General features: G+C 45.4%; 1 protein-coding gene across 14 annotated transcripts in view; it reads left to right on the top strand.

Annotated features, from left to right (window-relative positions):
* NAV2 (neuron navigator 2) overlaps positions 1–25,789 on the top strand; it is an 819,601-nt gene that overhangs the window by 484,976 nt on the left and 308,836 nt on the right. The window contains exon 1 of one of the 14 annotated variants that reach the window (XM_021085313.1): positions 19,924–21,114. The exons of the other annotated variants lie outside the window; for them this stretch is intronic. The gene's annotated coding sequence lies outside the window, so the exon portion shown is untranslated. Of the gene's footprint in view, positions 1–19,923; positions 21,115–25,789 lie in introns of those variants that run through there. 14 annotated transcript variants of the gene reach the window in all.

The following is a 25,789-nucleotide window of genomic DNA, read 5'->3' as shown; positions in this document are numbered from 1 at the left end:
TGAGAAGATGTTGCTGTCATTTATGTCAGAGGTTGTTTGGCCTGTGTTTTCCTCTGAGAGTTTTATAGTGTCTGGTCTTCTATCTAGGTCTTTAATCCATCTGGAGTTTATTTTTGTGTATGGTGTTAGGGAGTGTTCTCATTTCATTCTTTTCCATGTGGCTGTCCAGTTTTCCCAGCATCGCTTATTGAAGGGACTCTTTTCTCCATTGTATATTCTTGCCTCCTTTGTCATAGATGAGTTCACTGTAGGTGCGTGGGTTTAATTCTCAGCTTTCTATCCTGTTTCACTGATCTATATTTCTGTCTTTGTGCCAGTACCATATGGTTTTGATGACTGTTGCTTTGTAGCATAGTCTGAAGTCTGGGAGCCTGATTCCTCCAGCTCCATTTATCTTTTTCAGGATATCTTTGGCTATTCTGGGTCTTTTGTGCTCCCAAAAAAACTTTGAAATATTTTGTTCAAGTTCTGTGGAAAATGTCCTTGGTAATTTGATAGGGATTGCATTATATCTGTGGATTGCCTTGGATAGCATAGTCATTTTGATAATATTGACTCTTCCAATCCAAGAGCATGGTATGTCTTTCCATCTATTTGTGTCCTCTTTGTTTTCTTACATCAGCATCTTATAGTTTTCAGAGTACAGGTCTTTTGTCTCTTTAGGTAGGTTTACTCCTAGGTATTTTATTCTTTTGAATGTGATGGTAAACGGATTGCTTCCCTGATTTCTCTTCCTGATCTTTCATTGTTGGTATATAGAAATGCTGTCAACTTCTGTGTATTAATTTTGTATTCTGCGACTGCCAAATTCATGGATGAGCTCTAACAGTTTTGTGGTAGATTCTTTAGGATTCTCTAGGTATAGAATCATGTCATCTGCAAATAGTGATAATTTTACTTCTTCCTTTCCAATTTGGATTCCTTTTATCTCTTTTACCTCTCTGATTGCTGTGGTTAGGACTTCCAAGACTATGTTGAATAGTGAGTGGCGAGAGCGGACAGTCTCATCTTGTTCCTAATCTCAGTGAGAATTCTTTCAGCTTTTCACCACTGAGAATGATGTTGCCTATTGGTTTGTCATATATGGCCTTTATTGTGTTGAGGTAGGTTTCCTCTATGCCCACTTTTTGAAGGGTTTTTATTCTCCAGTTTATTAATGTGGTGTATCACACTGATTGATTTGTGGATATTGAAGAACCGTTGCATCCATGGGATAAATAAATCCCACTTGATCATGAAGTACAATCCTTTTAATGTATTGTTGCATTCAGTTTGCTAGTATTTTGTTGAAGATTTTTGCGTTGATGTTCATCAGTGAAATTGGCCTGTAATTTTCTTTTTTTGTGGTATCTTTGTCTGGTTTTGGTGTGAGGTTGATGGTGGCCTCATAGAATGAGTTTGGGAGTGTCCCTTCCTCTGTGATTTTTTGGAATAGTTTCAGCAGGATAGGTGTCAGCTCTTCTCTGAATGTTTGATAGAATTTGCCTGTGAAGCCATCTGGTCCTGGACTTTTGTTTGTTGGAAGTTTTTAAATCACAGTTTCAATTTCAGTACTTATGATTGGTCCGTTCATGTTTTCTGTTTCATCTTGGTTTAGTCTTGGAAGATTGTACCTTTCTAAGAATTTGTCCATTTCTTCTAGGTTTTCCATTTTATTGGCGTATAGTTGCGTATAGTTGTCTCTTAGGATCCTTTGTATTTCTGTGATGTCCGTTGTTACTTCTTTTTCATTTCTAATTTTATTGATTTGAGTCCTCTCTCTTTTTTTCTTGGTAAGTCTGGCTAAGAGCTTATCAATTTTGTTGATCTTTTCAAAGAACCAGCTTTTCATTTCATTGATATTTTCTATGGTTTTCTTTGTTTCTATTTCATTAATTTCTGCTCTGATCTTCATGATTGCTTTCCTTCTACTAACTTTAGGTCTTGTCCGTTCTTCTCTCTCTAGCTGCTTTAGATGTAAAGTTAGGTCGTTTATTTGAGCTTTTTCTTGTTTCCTGAGCTGGGCTTGTACTGCTATAAACTTTCCTCTTATAATGGCTTTTGCTGCATCCCATAGATTTTGGAGTGTCGTATCTTTGTTGTCATTTGCTTCTGGGTATTTTTTAATTTCCTCTTTGATTTCTTCAGTGATCCATTGGTTGTTTAGTAGCATGTTGTTGAGTCTCCGCATGTTTGTGTTTTTTGCAGTTTTTTTCCTCGTGGTTGATTTCTAGTCATACAGTGTTGTGGTCGGAAAAGATGCTTGATATGATTTCAATTTTCTTAAAGTTACCGAGGTTTGATTTGTAGCCCAGGATGTGATCAATCTTAGAGAATGTTCCATGTGCACTTGAGAAAAATGTATATTCTTTTGCTTTTGGATGGAATGTCCTATAAATATCTATTATGTCCATCTGGTCTAATGCTTCATTCAGGGCCTGTGTTTCCTCATTGATTTTCTGTCTGGATGATCTGTCCATTGGTGTAAGTGGGTGTTAAAGTCCCCCACTGTAATTGTGTTATTGTCGATTTATCCTTTTAAGGTTGTTAGCAGGGTATCTTTTTTTAAGGTTTCTGGTTCATTTGGTTGAAGATTGCTCAGCCTTTAGTTGTGAATTTTGTTGTTTTTAGGAGAGAAGTTGAGCTCCAGTCCTTCTGTTCCACCTTCTTAATCCCATCAGCCTCTTCTACCTTTTAAATAAGACAATGTCCATACTTTAATTTTGGCCTGGATGAGTGATTAATTCAGGATAATTAACAAAGCACTTAGGCCTCATCATGTTGGCACGGTGTTTATTCATCCTGGGAGAATGGTTTTGTGGGGATGAGAGAGGATCAGTGGCAGGACTGGCAGTTTGTAGGACCTTTGCTCTCCTGCACTAAAGAGCCTGCTAGGAAAGCTTAAGTTGAGCAAATTGGAACACATCCTTATTTGCAAGAAGGTAGTGAGCCTAACCAGGGAACATAGACAGAGGGGAGCAGCCCCCTCCTCTGTTTGTTATAGTTATTTGGATCACAGGGAAAGGCTTCCTTTCCTTTCTCTCCAGGTTTTCTGTGTCCTTGTGCAAAGACAGTTATGCGTTCCAGGCTGGGATTTATTTTTACCAGCAATACAGATGTTTCTGCTCTTGTGCAAGATTTCATTAAAGCTCAGCCAGCGGTTTACTGTGGCAGAAGACTGCCAAGGTTAATATTTCTGCAATACATTCCCTTCTGTTCATTCTTGGCACCAACAAACCCCCAGGTGGGCATATCGTGCTGGTGCTATGTATCAAAACTACGCAGCAGAATCGCCAGGGCATCTGTTTAACTCAGATGGAGCCTCTGATTGCGCAGAGTACCTTAGCTATGCATTAAGAACCTTAGCTATGCATTAAGAACCAACCTAGGGAGTATCACTCACCCTTTAATGATCCTCTCTGGTTGTAGAGGCTGCCACAGCTGCTTACTTTGGGGCAGAGGCAGAGGACTAGAGAGCATGTGGCACTGGGAAATGTTTTGTCCTTCCAAGTAATCTCCTGAAATGGTAGGAGCATACCTTCCTGATGAGGACAGATGCAAGTTCAAATCCTATGCAGTGTATGTGAGATCCTTACCCTTTCAGAGCACCTACTTCCCCATCTGCATAATGAGTAGTGGTCCAGGCCCTGGAAAGATGTTGTGAGGATTCATTGAGATGCTGCATGCAATTAATGGAGGAAAAGCAGAGTGCCTTGGCAAAGGAAAGCGCTTGTGAGCCGGAGCTGTTGGATGGCTGCTTAAGCAGTGCGCTAGGGGCGAAGGACCACAGGCCCAGGAAGCCTAGCCCTTCTTCCTCCTCTGGCAGTGGAGAAACCGTGTACCATGGAACCGGTTCTTCTACCTTCAAGCGCAAAGGAGCCAAGTTATAAATAATAGCAGCCTGACTTGTTTGGCGTGTGTTTCTTCTGCCTCACCCCATCTGTGGCTGGTGGGATTGGGAAACGGTCAAACAAGCGTGGGCCTTGTCTAGTTGGCAAGGGTAAGGAGAACTGGGAGGAGGGCAGGGCCGGGATTAAGTGGGAGACGAGGGTGAGATGTTTTAATGTGATCTGTGGCCAGGATGTTTGATGACTTTTACTGCTGATTTTCTGAGTTTAAGTCTGCCAGTCAAGTCAGAGGGGAGGAGCCAGGCCTCATGCACTTTGGGGTGTGTATGTGTGTTCGTGTCTCTGCTGATTTATAAGGTCATCTGGTTGAAAGTTTATCCTGTTCATTCTAGCTTTATAAGACTCCATTCATAAGGGACTATAGAGGAGTTTCCATCGTGGCTCAGCGGAAATGAATCTGACTAGCATCCATGAGGACCCAGATTCCATCACTGGCCTTGCTTAGTGGGTTAAGGATCTGGTGTTGCTGTGAGCTGTGGTGGAGGTTGCAGATGCAGCTCAGATCCCTCGTTGCTGTGGCTGTGGTGTAGTGTAATCTAGTGTAACAGCTCCGATTCAACCCCTAGCCTGGGAACCTCCATGTGCCATGGGTCTGGCCCTTAAAAGACCAAAAAAATAAATAAATAAATAAATAAATAAATAATAACAAAAAAAATAGGGGGGGAACCATAGAAAAATTATTTATTTTTAATTATGGTTTCACCTAACATATGTCTTGTTATCCAGGATTCCTAGTTAGTGCTCTGCAAACCCTCTCACATATCACAGTACATTGCCATGGAGATTCCTAACCTTGAGCCATGCAAGATGTCCCAGTGCTTCCTGAATCATCAACAAATGACTGCCTTGTTTATTGCATTTGAATGCAAAGTAGATTTTATTCCCACCTTGAGATAATCAATTATCAGTGGTCAAATCTGTGAATGGCATTGGGGGAGGAGCACTTTATTAATCCGAGTATTGTGATAACCAGGACTTCCTTGCTGTACTGGATGAAAGGTGGTAAGATAACCTTGCTGGTTTTCTTCTTAATTCATCAAGTCTGTCTATTCTTCCTTCTGTTCTTTAATCCATCCATCAGTCCATCCATCCAACAAACACTTACTGGTACCTGCACTGGCATTAAACTTGCAAGGGAATATGGAGATAAAGATCATAGCTTCTGGAGTTCCCATCATGGCTCAGTGGCAACAAACTCAACTAGTATCCATGAGGACACAGGTTTGATCCCTGGCCTCGCTCAGTGGGTTAAGGATCTGGTGTTGCCCATGAGCTGCGGTGTAGGTCACAGATGTGGCCTGGATCCTGCATTGCTGTGGCTGTGCTGTAGACTGGTAGCTACAGCTCCAATTTGACTCCTAGCCTGGGAACCTCCATATGCCACAGGTGCAGCCTTAAAAAGATTTAAAAAAAAAAAAAAAAAAAAAAAAAAAAAAAAAAGGATAATAGCTCTTGCTGTTAGACACCTTAAAATGTAAAGAGGAGTCAAGACCCTTGAGTACCTGGCTGAAGAGTCCCAGGAAAATTTGGAGGGGACAGGGGAGAAGACCAGTATTTGAACCAAGTGCTCTTTGAGAAATACACAGGATCCCAATGTGTGAAGCCTGTGCATTTCTACCGCCGGACTGGAGGCCCAGAGGCTGGGGAGAGGTGGTTTTCTGTAAGGAAGTGTCAGTAGTGGCATTAGCTAAAGTGAAGAGGAAGAATGAGAAGTCAGGGGCATGGGCTTAAGGAACAGTTCTTAAAAGTCACGGAGTTACAGATGGCCAGCAGGCACATGAAAAGTTGCTCAGCATCATTAATTGTTAGAGAAATGCAAATCAAAACAACAGTGAGGTACCACTTCACACCAGCTAGAGTGGCCATCATTAACAAGTCAACAAACAACAAATGCTGGAGAGGATGTGGAGAAATGGGAACCCTCCTTGCCTGTTGATGGGAATGTAAATTGGTACAGCCATTATGGAAAACAGTACGGAGGTACCTCAGAAAACGAAATATAGAGCTACCGTATGATCCAGCAATCCCAACTCCTGGGCATATATCCAGATAAAACTTTCATCGAAAAAGAGATACACGTATGTTCATCGCAGCACTGTTCATAATAGTCCATACTATTGGAAACAACCTAAATGTCCAGATAATGAATTAAGAAGAAGTGGTACATATACACAATGGAATACTACTCAGCCATAAAAAAGAACAAAATAATGCCATTTGCAGCAACATGGATGGAACTAGAGACTCTCATATTGAGTGAAGTAAGTCAAAGAGAAAGACAAACACCGTATGATATCACTTATATGTGGAGTCTAAAATATGGCACAAATGATCTATCCACAGGACGAAAAGATCACAGACATAGAGGGCAGACTTGTGTTTGCCAGGGGAAGGGGGAGGAAGTAGGATGGATTGGGAGTCTGGGGTTAGAAGATGAAAACTGTTGCATTTGGAGTGGATGGGCAAGGGGATCCTGCTATATAGCACAGGGAACTATATAGCTAGTCACTTGTGATAGAACATGATGGAGGATAATGTGAAAAAAAGAATATATATATATATATATATATATGAATATGTATATATAAAATTGGGTCACTGTGTGGTATAGCAGGAATTGAAAAAACATTGTAAATTAATTATGATAAAAAATTAAAACCACAGTAAGATATCACGCGTTAAAAAAAAAAAAAAGTCAAGGAGTTGAGGCTTGATTCGTTTTTGTTTCTGGGCCACACCTGAGGCATATGGAGTTTCCCAGGCTAGGGGTCAAATTGGAACTGTAGCCACCACTCTACGCCACAGCCACACCAGATCCACAGCTCATAGCAACGCTGGATCCTTAACCCACTGAGTGAGGCCAGGGATCGAACCTGCATCCTCATGGATACTAGTCAGATTTGTGTCCACTGAGCTACAATGGGAACTCCCGAAGCTTGATTCTGTAGGCACTAGTGAATGCTTTCTTGGCAGTAGTTGCCTAAGACTTTCTGGCCCTCCTTGAACATGCTGATAGATCCTGAGAGGTCTTCCACTTGTTCTTCTTTTCTTTTTTCTTTCTATGGCCACACCTGTGACATATGGAAGTTCCTGGGCCAGGGGTCAATTGAAGCTGCAGGTGTGGCCTGCACCACGGCCACAGCAACACCAGATCTGAGCCATATCTGCGACCTACATCGCAGCCTGCGGCAACGCCGGACCCTTAACCCACTGAGTGAGGCCAGGGATGGAACCGACATCCTCACAAAGACGATGTCAGGTCCTTAACCCACTAAAGCACAAGAGAAACTGCCAGTCTTCCACTTTTTAACAAGGAGATGTTAGCTGAGAGGTGGGGGCAGTCTCACTGATGGATGGAGGCTGATTTGGCAATGCTGGACATATGTGGCACCATTTACAATTCCTCCTTTGTGGCTGCTTCTTTCTTTTCAAACCTCTCCTTCCTGTTGAGTTTTTCTCACTTTTATTGACAATTTTCCCACCATGTTCAGACATCCCTGTCAGACCTGCTCTCTAGCCTCACCTCTCAGCCCTCTAGGAATTTGGGAGTTTGGAGAAGGGGTTCAGCCTCCATGACCTCTTCTATCTTTGGAATCTGTCCCTTGGCTATAAATAAGGCGGTTGCTTAGTGCCAGTATTGATGGCATTTGCAGCTGTCCTCTGGGAGATGGACTCAGACGAATAACCCATTTTCAAGAGGACAGGGCCATTAGGTGACAGCTATTTATGGTTCCTATTGACTAGGGCCAAACCTGAACTGTCACTGACATTAAAATTTCATGTGCCGTGAGCCGCGTTTCCTTATCTGGTTGTCTCTTTCCATTTATTAGAAATATCTAACCATGTTTATCTAACATCCTCAGAAAGATGAGCTATGGAATGAGGGAGTTCTGGCGGCTGGGATTTTCCCTAGCGGACCTCTCATACCCCCAGCAGCCCCTCTAAACTGGGGTCATCACATCTCCATTTCACAGAAGAGAACACTGACTATCTGAAGGCACACTGCTTGCCCAGAGTCACCAGGTCAGTGGGTAAGGCACAGCCAGAATTCAGCCGGACTCCTGCCTGGAATCAAAGCCTGGATAATGTCCATGAAGCCATGTGTGTCTGATTTCTGAACCTGGCGTGTCACTCCGGAGGGTTTTATTTATTTATTTTGTCCCCTGATAGTTCAGTCACTTGGAGTTAAGTCGTTGATTGAACATGCAATTTTTAAAAGCTCATTCATGCTGCTTTTGTCCAAGCAGCCCCAGTGTTCCATCTTTGTGGCGTTTCTTTCCCACATCCTTAGATGAAAATAAACAAGGCCCTCAAATGTCAGGCAAGATTCCTTCTGGCTTTATAATCTAATGTATTTTGTAGATGGCTGAATTCTCCAGGGAACTTCTCATTGGCAATATCCCTTCTCTGAATTCTGTTTCTCCATCAAAGGGATATTAGGTGGTTTGTGATAACTCTTTCTTCGTGGCCTGGACATTCAAGTTCTGTGTGGGAAGTGATCCTGCATCCGTCACCTCCGCTGTCATCTGATCCCTTTCATCTGAAGTACCTGCACTTCTTCAACGTCATCTTTGGAACATGGTCAGGCCTGGGGTCAGGGGAAAGGGACGTCTTGATCTCGACATTAATGGTGATGCTTAGAAGGAGGAAGGTGTGGTGGTGAAGAATCTGGTCTTTGAAAGCAGAAGACCTGGGTCGAATGTCAGCCTTGCTTCTTGTAACTGCTGGACCTTGGGCAGATAACATCTCTGCATCTCAGTTCTCTTACCTTTGAAGTGAAGAGTCATTTCTGGAGAGGGGAGGGAGAATTGATTTTAATATTTTCATATCATTTTTATATGCCACTGTTGGCTCCAATTTTGAGAGATTAGAAAAAGCAATGCTAGAAACCTTCTTTCGGGGGGTTGTACTTAATAACTGTGCTGCCCCGCTCACTGAAAAATACAGATTTTATAAGTACGAAGAAGTACCTTGGCTGTCGATGAAATGCTTTTCTTTCCTCCTTTCAGAGGTAATTATTCCTCTATCTATCCGGAGAGCATGATCTGATAGTTCTCAATCCTGCCAAAGCATCAGAAGTCTCTAGAGAACTTTGAAAAGAAAGGCAGATGTGTGGGTCATTCAAACCTACTGAATCACTCGTTGAAAGTGGGGCCTGGGCATCTGTGTTTTCTAAAAGGCTCCTCGGGGAACCCTGTGCTGCTCATGTAACCAGCATATGGGACAAGGGTAATGTGTGGATTGTGCACAAAGCCCATGAGTTTTTTCCCTGCCACGGGACAAAGGCTGTCATAGCCCACGGCCATCCTGCTCGTTGTTATAGAAAGTCCTGGGGTCCCAATAATTTGCAAAGGTCGGCTCAAAAGAGAAATTAGAGCATCTTCCCTTAATACCAATCAAAGCTCAAACTTGAATTCTATCCGAGGAAGAGAAAAGAGTGATAGCAGAGGAAGAGTGAAAGCAGTCCACCCTCCTCCAGCCCCAGGGAGCTTTGCAGAGGAGAAATGTGCTAACTCCATGGTGCCTTCGTGAGCTCATTCCCTGCTCTGTTGAAAGCCACGTCTTTCTTTTGGAGCACTACAAGCCACTTTGTAGGACCCCAGATGAACCCTGGTGTGCCCTCCTTCCAAGGAGACACTCAGATCCCTGGCCTCAGCCCTGGGCAGTGCTGGCTCATCCCAGTCTGGAACAGCCTCCTACCCCATCGCTAAAACCTCCCTCGCTCTCTGGAGATTTTCAGGGCAGGAGTCAGGTCTGAGACCCCAGCATCCCTAACAGCAGAAACATTCATCTCAGGCTTTCCAGGGACCCCACGGATGCACCTTGATCTAAGTTTGAGTGAGTAAGCAGAGGATGTGCTCACAGCAGTGTTCTCCACTGATACCCTCCCCCCCATACACAGTCCTTTCTCCTCACTCTCATCTCTTTATATCCTCCATCTGATGGAGCAGGAAGTCCTGAAACTGGCTCTCCAATATTCCTTTGAAGCCCTGCATCTTGCACCTTTGTCCCAGGAGTCCTTTGGTGCCTCTGTTTGAGCTCAGGCTTCAAGGCCACCCACTTCGTTATGGTGAGGGACCTGCAGAGTGGTCAATGGCAGGGGCTGTGTCAGGTCCCACAAACTTGGTTTTGAGACCTTGAATAAGTGTGTTAACCTCTTGAAACTGATTCCTGGTGGGTACAAGGGGACTAGTCATAGAAACAAACTCAGTGAGGATTAAATGTGACAAATTTAAATGTAAAGGGTTCAGGTCCTCACCTAGGACGTGCTCCATGCTACCCGTTATCTGGTTCAGCTGAAACTCTAGCCACCTTAGCTGCCCTCTTTAAAGCTTCATTTGTTGACAGGCGGCCAGCTGGAGAGGGGCTATGTTACTGCCACTCCTTGGAGAAACACTTTTCTGGTTTGGCCAATTCCATGTCTAGAAGTCACCAGGGAAAGTCCCATTGAGGACAGGCTCACAAAAGCAGGGTCACAAGAGCTAACTGAATTAAGCAAGTTATCAGGCGGTAGAAAATGCAGTTAGATTTGCATCTGCACAGCAGATGGCCAGCACAAGATGATTGAATTAGTTTTATTATGTTTGGGGAAATTAATTTGTCACTTTATTTTTTTCTTTTGTTTTTTAAAAAAGAGAGAGATGTGATTTTGTTATCTCTGGCAGAAGTGATTTGTAGAAAGAGTTTATCCTTTAATAGAAAACAAGGGATGCAGTAGGACCTTGAAAAACATTTGTTTTCTAATTGTCTATTACTAGTTGGTATAATTTACAGACAGTGTGGCCCAGAGAACAGAAATGCTGCCACCTATTGCTGGTAAAAACCAGCTTGTGGTTCAAGTCATATGGAGAATTTTTTTTTTTCCGCTTAAACATCTCAGACCGTGGGGCCACTGAGTATTCAATTCATTTTGGAAACATTTTTACATACTGAAGATCTTACGATTTGGTGTGTTCTAATTTACATGATCAATTATGATGTCTCACATCATAATTTTGATCTGGTTAACTTGGACCCTCAGGTATTTTGATTCCTTCTTTTAAAGGTGAGGAAGAATCAAATACAGAATCTATAAGAACAAATGTGATCTTTTGAATTGGAGCCCAGGGTTGTTAACTGGGAGATTCCCAACACTCATTCTTTGGGCACAAATAGTTCTTTCATGGCCCTTTTGAAAGGATCAAAGCAAAACCTGGAGTTTTGAATGGCTTTTTTTTTTTCCTGGTTAAGTCCTTTTATCCTTAACAGTTACTAATGAGCATTCTCTGAAATTCATTCATGCGGAAAGAGTTTCTTGTACATAATAACTAGGGTGTAGGGTTTATATACATTATTCCCATGTATGGTTTATGTGTGTAAATGAATGATGTTTCTGAAATTTTGTCATCTCAAATCGAAAAGTTGTGAAGATAGGACAGTGTCCCCTTTCATGATTGTGGTACATTTACCCTAATTAATGAATTGGAATTAAACATCATTAACTAACTGAGGAAATCTAAATAAAGCATGGATGTTAGTTAAGATAAAATACGAAAATCCATCATCAAGTAGAGTTTGCAGCCAGGTGTTTCCAAGTTTTCCAACCTGGCTGCAAACTCTAGTTGCTGATGGATTTTTGTATTTTATCTTAACTTTAGCGTAGATTTAAATTTATAGAAAAGTTGTGAAGATAGTACAGTGTCCCCTTTCGTGATTGTGGTACATTTGCCCTAATTAATGAATTGGAATTAAACATCATTAACTAACATCCATGGTTTATTCAGATTTGCTGTTTTTAAATCTAATATCCTTTATCTGTTCCAGGACCCCATCCATAACACCACATTATATTTAGTTGCCCTGGAGTTCCCATTGTGACTCAGTGGTTAATGAATCTGACTAGGAACCATGAGGTTGTGGGTTCGATCCCTGGCCTCGCTCAGTGGGTTGAGGATCCGGCGTTGCCGTGAGCTGTGGTGTAGGTCGCAAACGCGGCTCGGATTCCACGTGGCTGTGGCTGTGGCGTAGGCAGGTGGCTACAGCTCCAATTCGACCCCTAGCCTGGGAACCTCCATATGCCACTGGAATGGCCCGAGAAATGGCAAAAAAAAAAAATTTTTTTTAGTTGCCCTATCTCCTTAGACTCTTCTCAGCTGTGACAGTGTCTCAAACCTTCCTTGTCTCGAATGACCCTGGAATGTTGAGGTGTACTGGTTCGATAGATTATAGAATGGCCCCTCCCAGTCAAGCTTTGATGCTTTTCTCATAATGAGACTAGGATTGTGGGTTTTGGAGAGGTAGACCACAGAGGTCAAGGCCACTTTCAACACCTTGTATCAGGGGTACCTGCTTCAACACAGCTTATGGACGTTCACCTTGATCATCTGGCTGGATTAGTGTTGGTCACTTTCTCTGTAAAGTTACTCTTTTCCCACCCTTTCTGTACTGTTCTCTTGGTGCAACTCACACTTAAGGAGTGGCAATTCATGTTTCAGTTCCTTGAGAGTGGAATATTGACATAAATTATTTGGGATTCTTTTTGCATGGGAGCTTTTTCTCTTCTTCCCATTCATTTAGTTATTCAACCTTTAATTCCTCAGTATGGACCCATAGGTATCTGTTTCATACTCTGGGTCATAATCCAATACTTTATTCCTTTTCTTGCTCGTTTCCAGCTTTGGCCCTCGGGAGCTCTTTCAGTTTAGCTCCTATGTCCCTTTTACAAAGCCCAATCAATGTGTTTCGGTGAGGGGACGTAGTATCCTTTCTTTCTTTTTTGTCTTTTTGCCATTTCTTGAGCCACTTTCACGGCACATGGAGGTTCCCAAGCTAGGGGTCTAATCAGAGCCGTACCGCCAGCCTACGCCAGAGCTACAGCAACTCGGGGTCCGAACCACGTCTGCAACCTACACCACGGCTCATGGCAATGCCGGATCCTTAACCGGCTGAGCAAGGCCAGGGATCGAACCTGCAACCTCATGGTTCCTAATCAGATTCGTTAACCCCTGAGCCACTATGGGAACTCCCATATCCTTTCTTTCTGATGCAGTCATGTGCTCTAAGCCCATCCTGAATATTTCTTGTCCCAGGCCAAGAATCAGCCATTTCTCCAGGGAGCCTTAGTTCCTCATATTGGCGAGGTATTAGGAACCAAGATATGGGCACTGGGTGGACTTGTTGCTACTGGGATATCATTGTTTTTAGACCCTTTCAGTTGACAGAACAAAGAAATAACTTGTGCATATGAACCCATTATATCTATAAATAGTGTATCTAGGTTAAGATAAACAGTTTATCCTAATATATAGGTCAGTATATAGTTTATGCTGATAACCATTGTCACTTAGTTTATAAACTACAATGAGTTTATAATTTACATAGAGCTTCTAACTCTAAGCAGTTACCACATGGATCATTCTAGCCTTCCTCTCTTGCTTATCTATAACCTCCCACTCCAGCAGTGAGTGGCCTCTGTGAAGCTTATTAAACATACCTGTGCCAGAGCCCCATGTCCTGAGGGTGATTTAGATGCCTGCCTAGGACCTGGGCATCTGTATTTTAATAAGCTCTAGACAGGTTGAATTCTGCCATTTGAGGCTCATGGTGCTGGGCACTCATCTTTAGAGCATTTGACATGTGTGCCCTATGACATCTTTTTCTTTATTTTTACTTGACATCCTGATTTGATTAATGCCTGTCACTCCCTCAAGATAATAAGCTCCATATTTATTTATTTTTTAAAATTAAAAAAAATTAAATTTTATTTTATGGGTGCACCCACAGCATATGGAAGTTTTCAGGTCAGAGATTGAATTCAAGTTATACCTGTGGCTACACCAGATCTTTTAACCCACCATGCCGGGCCGGGTGTTGAACCTGTGCCTCTGCAGCGAACCTCTGCAATGGGATTCTTAACCCTTCACCACAGCAGCAGGAACTCCCTCCATGTTCCTTTTGATCATCATTCTATCCCAGTAAGTGTGTATATATATAGTAGGTATTCAATAAATACTGAGTAAATGAATGGTGGAGTAAAATTACATGGAGCATGAACGTGGGAGAAGGAGAAAAAGAAATGATTTATTGAACCCTTCCTAGATTCTTTCAAAATTTTGCCTAGTTCAGGGATTTGAATTTGGTCTGACTGATAGCAGAATCTTGCCCTTTCTGTCCAGAAATTCCTACCTTAGGAAGCACCTTGACCTCTGCTTTGCATGTCACTGGAGCTCCCACTGGCCCGCTTGGAGCTGTGTGGGTGGCCCAGGAGGAGGCCAGAGGGGGAGAAAAAGGCAGCACCCTTTTAGAGTCTCACCAATTCCCCATTAGGAAATTGACTCCTGTTTGATTTGGCGAAGGGGTGTTTTTTCCTGCCTTTTCATGCTCACAATGAAGGTGACATTGATTTACAATTCAGTGGGTTGAAGCAAGAAAGGGAGGCTTCTATGGGTGGAAGAGATCAATTAAATGATTATCCCAGCTGCCACACACTAATGCCTTTCTTACAGAATTTCACAATCCAGGAAGCAGAAGGCCACCACATTTAGCCTTTTGCAGGAAATCTAATTGCTAACTTCGTGATGCCAAGTTTTATTAAATTGGGAAGAGTTGATCTTAGTGGCTGGCAGTTTCAGGCATTACGGAAAGCTTCCCACTGGCCACCTGGAATTCTAAGTGACCTCCTCCTGTTCCTTTTTGTGTGCTTTTGCTGACGTTCTGTGAATTAAAAACTTTCGTGATTTATATCTTTCTGTGATTTTTATTTGGGGTCCATGGCGCTGGGGCTCAAAGCTTGGCAAGAAGTCAAGAGATACTGGATTCCTTCTATGTGTAGGCACTGGGCTGGTGGCTGGGGATTCAAGCTGGCAGCACACCATAGATGTCTGTTGTGTATAGAGCTCTCCACCTGGAATGTTCTTTCCCTAGATCAGAGGCCTGGCGTGGGCCCTGAGAATCTGCATTTCTAACAGGTTCCCAGGTGATGCTGATGCTGCTGGCCTGGGACAGCCTTGACCTGGGTCTGCATGATTCATGGTTGCTGCCACCTTTTCCATTAGGTCTTTACTTAATACTCCTTAGAGAAGCCATTCTTTTTTTTTTAGGGTCACACCTACGGCAGCATATGGACGTTCAGCCCAGGCTAGGGGTCTAATCAGAGCTTCAGCTGCCAGCCTACACCACAGCCACAACAACGCCAGATCCAAGCTGCATCTGCAACCTACACCACAGCTCATGGCAACACTGGATCCTTAGCCCACTGAGCGAGGCCAGAGATTAAACCTACATCCTCATGGATCCTAGTTGGGTTCGTTATCGCTGAGCTACAAAGGGAACTCCAGAGAAGCCATTCTTGATTTCCCTGACATAACATTCCTCCACCCCTCACCATTCTTTCTCTGCTGTGTTTTATTTTATTTTTTTTGGCATGTGGGAGTTCCCAGGCCAGGGATTGAACCCATACCACAACAGCTACCTAAGCTACAACAGTGACAACACTGGATCCTTAACCTGCTGAGTCACCAGGGAACTCCCCTATGGTGTTTTCTTCATAGCAGCCATCATTCTCTGATATTAATTTGCTGATTAGTTTATTGCCACGTTGTCTCTCCTCTTCGCATCGTCAATAGACTAAAGCCCCCAAAAGCACTCTTATTCTCTGCTATCTCCTCCCTGCCTGGAAGAGTACCTGCCCCAGAGGACGTGCTCAGTAAGGGCTTGAGTGAATGAAATGATCACAAACATCATGAGTCTTAGGAAAGAGAAGCCTGAGATACCTTGGGAGTGTAACGGGGGAGCCCGCAGATGGGGCAAAGATATTCCATTGTATCGTACAAGGAGCAGTTTCTGGGTGTGGTCTTCCTGCCTCTTTCAAGCTCTGCACACCAGCATTTTGCCTGAAAGGTTGTAGGCAGTGGGGGCTGGTGGGAGATTGCAGTAGGCCACTCTGGATTTGTTTAACTTTTCTATAGCCTTTCTTTCCATGGTCCTGTCCATGTTGAAACAAGGAAATCTGAAGAACAGATCAGAATTCCCTCTGGCAGGCAACCCAGGCACAAACTCCTTCAGAAGGCTTCCAGGTCCCAATTGCTGAGCTTAGCAGAGAGCAAGGCCTGCCTGGAATAGACTGCTTCTAATGACCTTTCTCCTGAAACCTCTACTTGCTGAAATCTGGAGTCCAGGGCCCCTGCACAGGCCTGGGAAACCTTTTCAAAACCTCTGCAAAGTTCAGTGAAGGCTCACAAGCCCTTCCTTTGCAGGAGAGAGGCCTTGGGGTGGAATCCTGCAGATTCCTCTCCATCAACCCTTCAGAGAGATGGAAAGGCAGGCATGGTTGTGTCTCCCTTTGACGAAAAGAATGTCAGGCAGAAGACAAGGCATGTGAGGGTCCCCCACAACTAATGGCTTAGACGAAGGATTTCAGAACCCCTCCGAAGGTGCATCGGGCATCTGCTGGTGCTGCCCGGCTCAAGAGAATTGTGGGCAGCCCCTCAGTCTAGAGCTTCCCTGCCCAGCCTTTGCCAGGCGTGGGTGAGGGGTGGGGGGTTGTTTGCCTGGAGCAGCAGAAGGAACGGTGATTTCTTTCCCTCGAACGTGTCATGAAAATATAAACAGGCAGATTATTTTGGAGGGCAAAGAGAACATGGTGGGGAAGATGAGGGTGAGAGTCGTGTTGGGCTGGAGCTGGGGCTGAGGGCCAGAGGGCCGCCCCGCGGGTTGGGGTAACATAAGCTGCCGCTCTTCAGGAGGTGGCCTGTGTAAGAAAATCTGACCACAGCAGGAGTGTGACTTCAGCTAAAATTAACCTTTGAGGCTTCACAGGCCTCCGCAGCGCTTTGAACTAGACACCCCGGCAGGGCGCTGGCCGTGGGCTGCGGGGAGTGCGGCGCGGGTCCAGCCATGCCTGTAAGCATCAACTTGTGGGTTCCTGCCCGGGGCCAGAGTCGGGATTCCTGCGACCATTATAAAGCGGTAAGCCACCTAGAGGCCCACTGGCAGGGTCCCTGGGGAGAGGTGATGACGTTTATTGGAATGAGGGTTGTGTTTAGAGACAATTCGTTTATTTTCTAGGCCGGGTGGGACCATGTATTTTATCTGCAGAATGCGCTTTGCTAACTGCCACCTCGTTGTCGCTTTTCGTTTACTGTGTCCTCACAGGGGTGAGGACTCAGTGGTGTATTTTTAGAGCAGGTAGGAAAGAATCTGTCTAGAAGTTGTCGATGACCTGAAAAAAGTTGCTTCAACTAAAGGCACCAATCTAACGGGTCGGGAGGGTCGTGGATACAGGCAGGTGTGGCAGGTCTTGGGCTGTTTTCTCACTTGTGGGCCTCAGCAGGTGCAAACAGGGAGAAAGACTGTTAAGTGTTTGAAGATGTATAAGGGACTATTCCAGCGGGCTTCCCTGCAGAAAGGCTTCGTGTGGGAGGAGGCTTCGTGTGGGAGGTAACCTGAAGGGGTTTCAGGTCCTGGGAGACCAGGAATGGCCCAGGAAGGGCACAGCTGACCTCCCCAACCCTGGTGGGGCAACCTGGACAGGGTCTTTCAAGCCAGACAGCAGCTGCCTCTACGGCTTTCCATTGATTGCAGAGATCTGTCTGGGAGCTTGCAACACAGAGCAAAAAGGCAAGATACACTTCTCCTTAACGCCTCCTTCACCTTCAGAGAGTTAATGTGACCCTTGGTGGGGGTGCTCATGGCAGTCCCTTGTGGCAGAGGGGCATTCTGGTTGATAATCAGAACCATCACTTTGCCGTGTTTGATTGAACTTGCAAGCAGCAATGCAGTTTATCCTCAACCTCCCAGGATGCCTCCCCTTCTCTCCCCACAACCCAGCTTTCTAGGCAACATTATGCAACAAAGTAATAACTTCTTTTCTGGGGAAGAGTGTATTTCTCTCATTTGTTTAATGATTACTGTATATAACTGACCTTGGAATGGTTGATTGTAAAATATTGAAGCCCCTAAACATGTGCTTAGGTGAGCCGGTGGTCTCTGCTGTTCTTGATGTGCAAGGCTATGAGTGGAGTCGGTATGAATGATGTAGAAAAAAAGCTCCCAGCAGGAAGTTATCTTCTGGCACAGTTTTGGTGTCATTTTTCATATGAGCCGCTCTGTTGAGCCTTCCAGGTATTTTAGATCCTTCCCTGGCTGCCAGTCTCTGGGTGTGTGGGCTCATTAAAGGTGAAGGGATGCTGGGATATGGGACACTGGTCTGTCTTTTGCTTTAAATATCTCGCACTACCCACGCCAAATGTGATTGACGGGGATGTCTTTGGGTCATTGCAGTGATTTTTGAGCTCCAGGATCTAAGCTAACTGCCCCGTGGAAGAGATTTCTTTTGAGGTGGGATGTTAAAAACAAGCAGTACAGGGAATTCCCGTTGTGGCTCAGTGGTAACAAATTCAACTGGTATCCATGAGATTGCAGGTTCCATCCCTGGCCTCCCTCCCTCAGTGGGTTAAGGATCTGGCATTGCCATGAGCTGTAGTGTAGGTCCCAGACACAGCTCGGATCTGCTGTTGCTGTGGCTGTGGTTTAGGCTGGCAGCTGCAGCTCCGATTTGACCCCTAGCCTGGAAAGTCCCATATGCTGCACATGCGTCCCTAAAATGCAAAAAAAAAAGAACAAAAAAAAAAAAACTGTTTAGTTGGAGGAAGCTGTGGTCTGTGGTTCTGAGCTTTGATGAACACATCTTCCATGCTACAGTGCTGCATGAGGATTTCCCTCTCCTGCTGAGCCTGGCTGGACAGACCTGGAACTCGAATTCCTATTTTCTTAGGAAGAGAAGACTCCCTCCAGTTCTGTCCTAGGACTTCCTCCCATCATGGCCAGCCATGACCTGGCCGGGTGTTTGTACCTGCTGAGTGATACCTCGATGGCTAGACTGAGTTAGAATACCCAGGCGATGGTGCTGATGCTAATCTTTGACTAGCTGAGCTCTCTCATTCCTTATCTTTGAAGTGGAGAGAATGCGGCTGCCTCCCCTTTTCCCCGGGATTGTGGTGTGGCTCGGATGAGATGGTGTCTATGCAAGAGCTTTAGACATTATAAGCCCTGCAGATGGAGGCAGTGCTGGAGCTGTGGTTAGGACTTCATGTATTCTTCTTCTTGAGATGAATCAATTGGGGCGTTCTTCCAGCACTTTGCAAAATAAATAGTATCTTTGTGCAAATTGTTCTTTTGTGCTCTGGGCCAGGTTGGCCCCTTCTTTCCTGGGTGCCAGCTTGGTATCTGGTAGTCTTCCTAGTAAAAGCCTTTATCCAAATACAAAACACAAAACTCCCGAGATGCCCCGGGCCTGAGAGCTCCGACATCTGGGCTGGAGGAGGGCCCGGGGCACAACGGCCACTTCTACTGTGGCCAAGTTTCTTGGCCATGGCATTGCTGAGAAAGGAAGGAGGCTCCTAAAAGGGCAGCGTTTCCCGGGGCAGGGCAATGCCAGCCACTGCTGGGAACTGCCCGCCTCTAGAGATTTTTAAAGCCTTTGTCACACAACTTTCCCACAAATGGCACAGCGCTGTCTCTGCCAGGCCTGGTGCCTCTCTGCTCCAGAGTTTGTAGCTCTCGAACCATTTTTGAGGTGACAAACCTTCAGGGTTCCCCTGGGCCCTGTGACTTGGAGCACCTGGACCTTCCTTAAGCTTCATTACCCTTCATGGGGCGCCTGTGTGTGTGGGCTCACAGGTGCTGCCCACTTTTTTCCCCATCAATCCTTAATCTAAGTTTACGCACTAGGTACCATTATTCTCTCCCTCTGACTGATGAAGACACTGAGCTTGTGCTTAAATGACTTGCCTGTATTTGGATACGTTCAGAGGTAAAGCCAGGATTTGACCCCCAGATCTGACTTTACACTTGTTACCACTGCACAACATTTTCTCCTTGTCACTAATAGAAAATTCAGGGAGGAGTTCCCGTCATGGCGCAGCAGAAACGGGTCTGACTAGGAACCATGAGGTTGTGGGTTCGATCCCTGGCCTTGCTCAGTGGGCTAAGGATCCAGGGTGAGCAGTGGTGTAGGTCATAGACACGGCTCAGATCTGGCGTTGCTGTAGCAGCTGTAGCTCTGATTGGACCCCTAGCCTGGGAACTTCCATATGCCATGGTGTGGCCCTGAAAAGCAAGCAAACAAAAATTTCAGGGAGTTCATGGATCTTATTCCTTAAGTGCCAACCATAAATATGCTTGGAAGTGGGGGAGAATAAGGGGACATGGCACCCCATTATTTTCCAGGGCCCATCAGCTATTCCCCCACCACCAGGCAGAGCCAGAGTATGACCCCCCACCCCCCGCCACCACCACCTTGCTTGCTGTGTTCTTGCCTCCAATCACAGCCCCTCATGCAGGAAAGGGGACTGTCTTCTACCCCCATGCTTGGAGGCCTCTCTGATTCTTCTCTGGCTGCCTAATCCTCTCAAGAAACCTGCCCCAGGGGAAATCCTTGAAGTATCCACTACTACTCAGGTTTCCTGGGTAAAGGAGCACCCTTAAGTGATTACCAAGTATGCACACAATTTGACTTGGCGGTTGGGAGTCTGTGAATTTTAATGAGCCATGTACTGTTTATATAGCCACTCACCTGCAGTGATCTGACTGGCCCTCAAAACCCTTTGACGATTAAAAAACAAAAGACCTCTCTCCCAAGCTTGCAAGAGTGATTGCTTTTCCTCTCATCCATCTCCTGGCACAAAAGCCTTGATGGCTTCATTGGAAAGGTAAGTGTTAGTTGTGAGCAGTGACTCCCCAGGCCACCCCTGGCAGAGCTGTGGACTTGCAACTTAGGAAGTCCTGATGGATTGGAACAGAACATGGGTCAAGTGAGTTTTGATCACCAAGGTCAGGCTGAGATGGGGCCATTGTGAAAAGGGCCAGTAGGGATGCCTCTGTAGGTGGTAGAGTCAGTGTGGGGGACGGAAGGGGGCGGGGCATCTTGAGGACCATAAATATTTGGGAGCCAGTGCCAGGCTTGTGTAGGAGGAGGGAGGAGGCAGTTCAGGAGGGCCTTTCAGCTGGCATTCCTTGAGTGAGTGCCTCGAGTGAGTACCTTACACCAGCATCCTGTTTGGTGCTGTATAGGAAGACGGGGAGCTTGCCATCTACCCACTTGGCCCTGTGGATAAAGTTCCTGACTCTACCGGGAGTAACCTAATCGTGGCTCTGGCTCACTCTCTCCTGTCCCTTCACCCGCTGGGAAACAAGACTTGGCACCTCTAGGCCTTCCTAAGGAGGATTCCACTTGCCCTAGGAAGCCACGGTAAGAAGATAGATTGCATTGAAGATTTCCAAGGGGAGCGTCTAGATCTTGTACACCTTCATTTACCTCCCTCTTGATCTTGTATCTAATGCTTCTTCCCTCCTGCCACCCACACAGCCTCTCTGCCTCCCTGCCTTTCTGGCGCCAAATCTCATCTTTCTTTCCCTGAATTCTCTTTTTCGGATGCAAAGCATTTTAGCTCAGTCTGCACTACCCTAAATTTTCACACTCACACCAATTATTTTACGTAACAAAAAAACCTCCTGCTGGGGGTGGCGGGGGGGGGGGGGCAGGGGGGTGGGGGGGTGGGGAAGGAAAATAAGGAACAACTTTTTAACTGTCTGATCTGTGTGTGCCTCGTGGCGGTTCACTGTGGGCTCACCCTGGACAGGTAGTACTTGCTGATTTCCGAGATCTGTCCTCCTACTCTTGGGGACATGGCTCAGATCGTCAGTGACGAAAAATGAGACACATGAACACGAGGAGATCTCGACAAGGCTCTTTGCTTCTGCAGAAGGGCGCGGGTACTCCAGAAAGCTCACGGGCGTTGAACAAAGGACCCTCCCCTATTTATCCCTAACGCAGGTGATGTACCTGTCCCCTTCCCATGGGTGGGGTCAGGGCACACGTTCTTCCCAGTTGGCTAATTTGAAGCAAATGGTTACTGGGAAAAGAGCGAAAGAGGAAGGGGATCGCAGGGTTGCTTCAGCCGAAGCCAGAGCAAAATGGAGTCACCAAGATTTCCTTTGATAGAAGAGACATTATGTTACTTTCCACACCACCAAGGCTGATTTGAGTCTGCCTAATGTGCCATCTTCGAACAGCACTGGCGAGAGAGGTGCAGTAGTGCACCATTATCTACAGTTTCCCGCGTAGAACTGTGATAGATGTCAATCACCTCCAGCATAGACAAGTCAGATGTAGAAAAAGAATTAGGAAGTGATGATTTTTGAGTATTACTACCGTTTTTTGTTTTTTTGTGTGTGTTTTAGGGCCACATATTCAGCATATGGAATTTCCCAAGCTAGGGGTCAAATTGGAGCTGCCAGCCTACACCACAGCCACAGCAATGCCATATCTGAGCCACATCTGTGACCTACACCACAGCTCACGGCAACGCCGGATCCCTCACGCACTGAGCGAGGTCATGGATCAAACTTGCATCCTCATAGATACCAGTCAGATTGGTAACCCGCTGAGCCACAACAGGAACTTTGGAGTATTACTGCCTTGTAAAAGTTTCATTATGTTTATATAATGTAATTTTAAAGGATATATAATTCTATGTATATACAGTTTAGAAAGCCCAGGTGATCTGTAATGACATAAAGCATATGTCTGCTAGCCTTACAGCAGTAGTAGTGTGAGGGATGGATTATAAAGGGTTGCAAGGAAGTTCTTGGGGCTGGTAGATACGTTTTTTTTATCTTGATTGAGATGATAGTTTCCTGCGGGTATATAGATAAGAACTCTGTAAATTGTGCATTTTAAGTTTATGCAGGCTTTCCCTTATGGCGCAGCAGGTTAAGGACCCAGCGTTGTCGCTGTAGTGCCTGTGTCGCTGCTGTGACCCCGGTTTGACCCCTGGTAGGGGAACTTCCACATGCCAAGGGTACAGCCAAAAAAAGTAAAAAAGAAATATCTACAGTTCATTATATGGACATAAAATCTCAATAACATTGGAAAAAGAACTTTAAAACAATTTTAGATTGAGTATTTATTTTTCAGAATGTTCAATTTCTAAGTTCGGCTTTATCATCCACAAGAGCACATTTTTATTTGCTTCATCTCTTTTTCACATTGTGACCTCATGGATGATTAGCTTGTAAATTTATTTTGAGATCAGATAGTAATATATATTTAGGTTTTGAAATCACAAAAAAAGTAATTTAACTTAAATTGGCCTTGCTTTCTTCAACTGTAAATTTAGGGTTGTATCAGGTCACCAGAGGTTCTTCCATCACTGCAATGCTGTCACTGTGGATGACTTGGTCTCTTGGGATTCAGAATCACCTTATAAGACAACACTGTAGATTGGGAATGTCTAATCATTGGCCCATTCATCCTTTGAGAGAATGTTTTGAATAATTTTAGTTTACTCTGGTAATGCAAAGTTGGACAAACAAAAAACAGCTGCCCACAGGTGAAAACTCAGTCATTGGTGTCGTGTTTCTGATGCAATTTTTTTTTTTTTTTTTTTTTTGGCTTTTTGGCTATTTCTTGGGCCGCTCCCTTGGCATATGGAGGTTCCCAGGCTAGGGGTCGAATCGGAGCTGTAGCCACCGGCCTATGCCAGAGCCACAGCAATGCGGGATCCGAGCCACGTCTGTGACCTACACCACAGCTCACTGCAATGCCAGATCGTCAACCCACTGAGCAAGGGCAGGGACCGAACCGCAACCTCATGGTTCCTAGTCGGATTCGTTAACCACTGCGCCACGACGGGAACTCCTTTCTGATGCAATTGTAAATGGGATTGTTTTCTTCATTTCTCTTTCTAATATTCCTTTGTAATTACTGACTGTTCAACAGTTAACTCACAGATTTTCTAAAATTTGCCAACTCACCTGCTCTAGCGCGTGTGTGTGTGTGTGTGTGTGTGTGTGTGTGTGTGTGTGTGTGTGTGTTTTGCATTTTAGGGCTGTATCTGTAGCATATGTAAGTTCCCAGGTTAGGGGTCAAATTGGAGCTGCAGCTGCCAGCCTACACCACAATTCACAGAGACACCAGATCTGAGCCTTGTGTGCGACAAACACCACAGCTCACGGCAACCGCCAGGTCCCCAACCCACTGAACAAGGCTGGGGATTGAACCCACATCCTCATGGATACCAGTCGGATTCCTTTGCACTGTGCCACAATGGGAAATCCCTGTTAGTGTTTTAAATAGCACTTTAATATCCAGGGTCAGGTGGGTTCTGCTACTGTGCAGCTAGAAATTCTCTCACAGCAAAGTGTCACTTAGCAGTGTCTGTTCTGCCCCTTGTACTCTGACACGAATCATGAGCTTGATTTCCTGGCCTTTATGTTCTAGACCGTGAAGGGGAGCAAATTCATCTATCTGTCTGTCCATCTATCTGAACGTTACCAGTCTGTCCCTCCATTTCTCTTCCATCCAGCCACCCACTGACCCTCTAGTAAGTCAATAAGTGCTTGTTTCTTGAGCTCTTGTAGTGAGCCAGACATCGTGCTTGTGTTTCAAAGATGTATAAAACTTATTCTCCCAGAGAAGCGCCTAGTTGAGATGTGAACACTTAGAGTAGCCAGGAAGAAGGCACGTGCAAAGTGCTTTTGGAGCCAAAAAGAAGGACCAGAGAATTTCCTGATGGGAGCGAGGCAGTGAGTTGGGAGTGGCTTTATAGTGTTTGACACTGGACTGGAGTTTTAAGACATCCATAGGCCAGCAGGGAGGTCGTGTGGGCAAAGGCTTGGGGAAGCTGGGCATACGGGTTATTTACATGGAGGTACAATAAGACTTCAGAGAAGGGAGAGAAGCCTGGCAGTCAGGACTGGTTTCTGGAAAAGAACATCCTGCTAAATGGAGGGGATGAAGGAGGACACCCCAGGTCAGAAAACCCATTAGCAGTGACTGAAGATTCCTGTGTCACAGAGCCCAAAATGTGAGCAGTGGACCGGAAGGATTTAGGGGCTGCAGACATGGAGACAAGGCAGGAGAGGAGAGCAACATTTAAAGGTTCCACCCATGTGCCAGGCATTGTGCTAGGCACTTTACAAACATCTCACTTAGTCCTCATAGTCGCCCTTACAAGATATAGTGAGTTGTTATCCCATTTTTCAGATGTGGAAGCTGAGGCTCAGAAAGCTCTTTGCTCACAATCGCAAAGCCTTGGCATATTCTACATCCAAACATGTGTGAGGTCCTTTAGGTCTCATATTTCACTTTATGCATTCAACAGTCCTGAGAAGAGGCAGCTGAGACTCAGAGAGGTTAAGCAACCTGCCAGAGGTTACCCAGGACTCCACGGTTTTGACTGGATCCAGTAGGGCCCAAATCCTGAGGAGCCTGTATCTAGAAAGCAAAGCTGAGGCATTTGGGCTGGACAGGGGCACAGTCACTGGCATCCCTTTACCTGCGGCTGCGGCAGAGGGGAGACTATGGAGGTTGGCGGGGCCAGAGGGAGGCTAACACTTAAAAGGTCCATTCATGATGGGACTGGAGGGGAGTCTATATTGTTGCCCAGGTTGTCACCAGCCCCTCAGGATTGGCCGCTCTGCCAGGCAGCTCTCAAAAGCTCTTGTTGGGTTTGGGGATGTGTGTGCGGTGGAAGAGTAAGCTCAGCAGCAGCTCCGCCCCTCCCTGAGCTGGGAGGGGCCTGATCCCATCACGGTCACAGAGAAAACACTTGGAAAGAGAACATAGCTAATTAGTCACTAATGAACACAGGAAGGGAGAGAAAATACTTGAGAAATTCCAAGTGGGCTCTGACATTTGGCTTTCTCAGAGATGCTAAACATGGTCAAAAGTTACTTGGATCTTGCTTCTAAGGCTGGAGCAGGTACAGGGAAGTGCTGCAGGGGGAACCCGGGTTTGTTCTGAAATCACCCGTGACAGTCTTCATCCTTCCTTGGCCTTATTTGACTTTCCAGGGAGACCCTTGTGAGGCCCAAATGCACATTTGTTGTTGTGAGAACTGGTGGCCCGTGGGACCAGGTTG

The sequence above is a fragment of the Sus scrofa genome, chromosome 2 (genome assembly GCF_000003025.6).
Source record: "Sus scrofa isolate TJ Tabasco breed Duroc chromosome 2, Sscrofa11.1, whole genome shotgun sequence".
In the NCBI taxonomy this organism is placed as follows: Eukaryota; Metazoa; Chordata; class Mammalia; order Artiodactyla; family Suidae; genus Sus; species Sus scrofa.
This window is presented reverse-complemented; position numbering and strand designations above follow the sequence as displayed.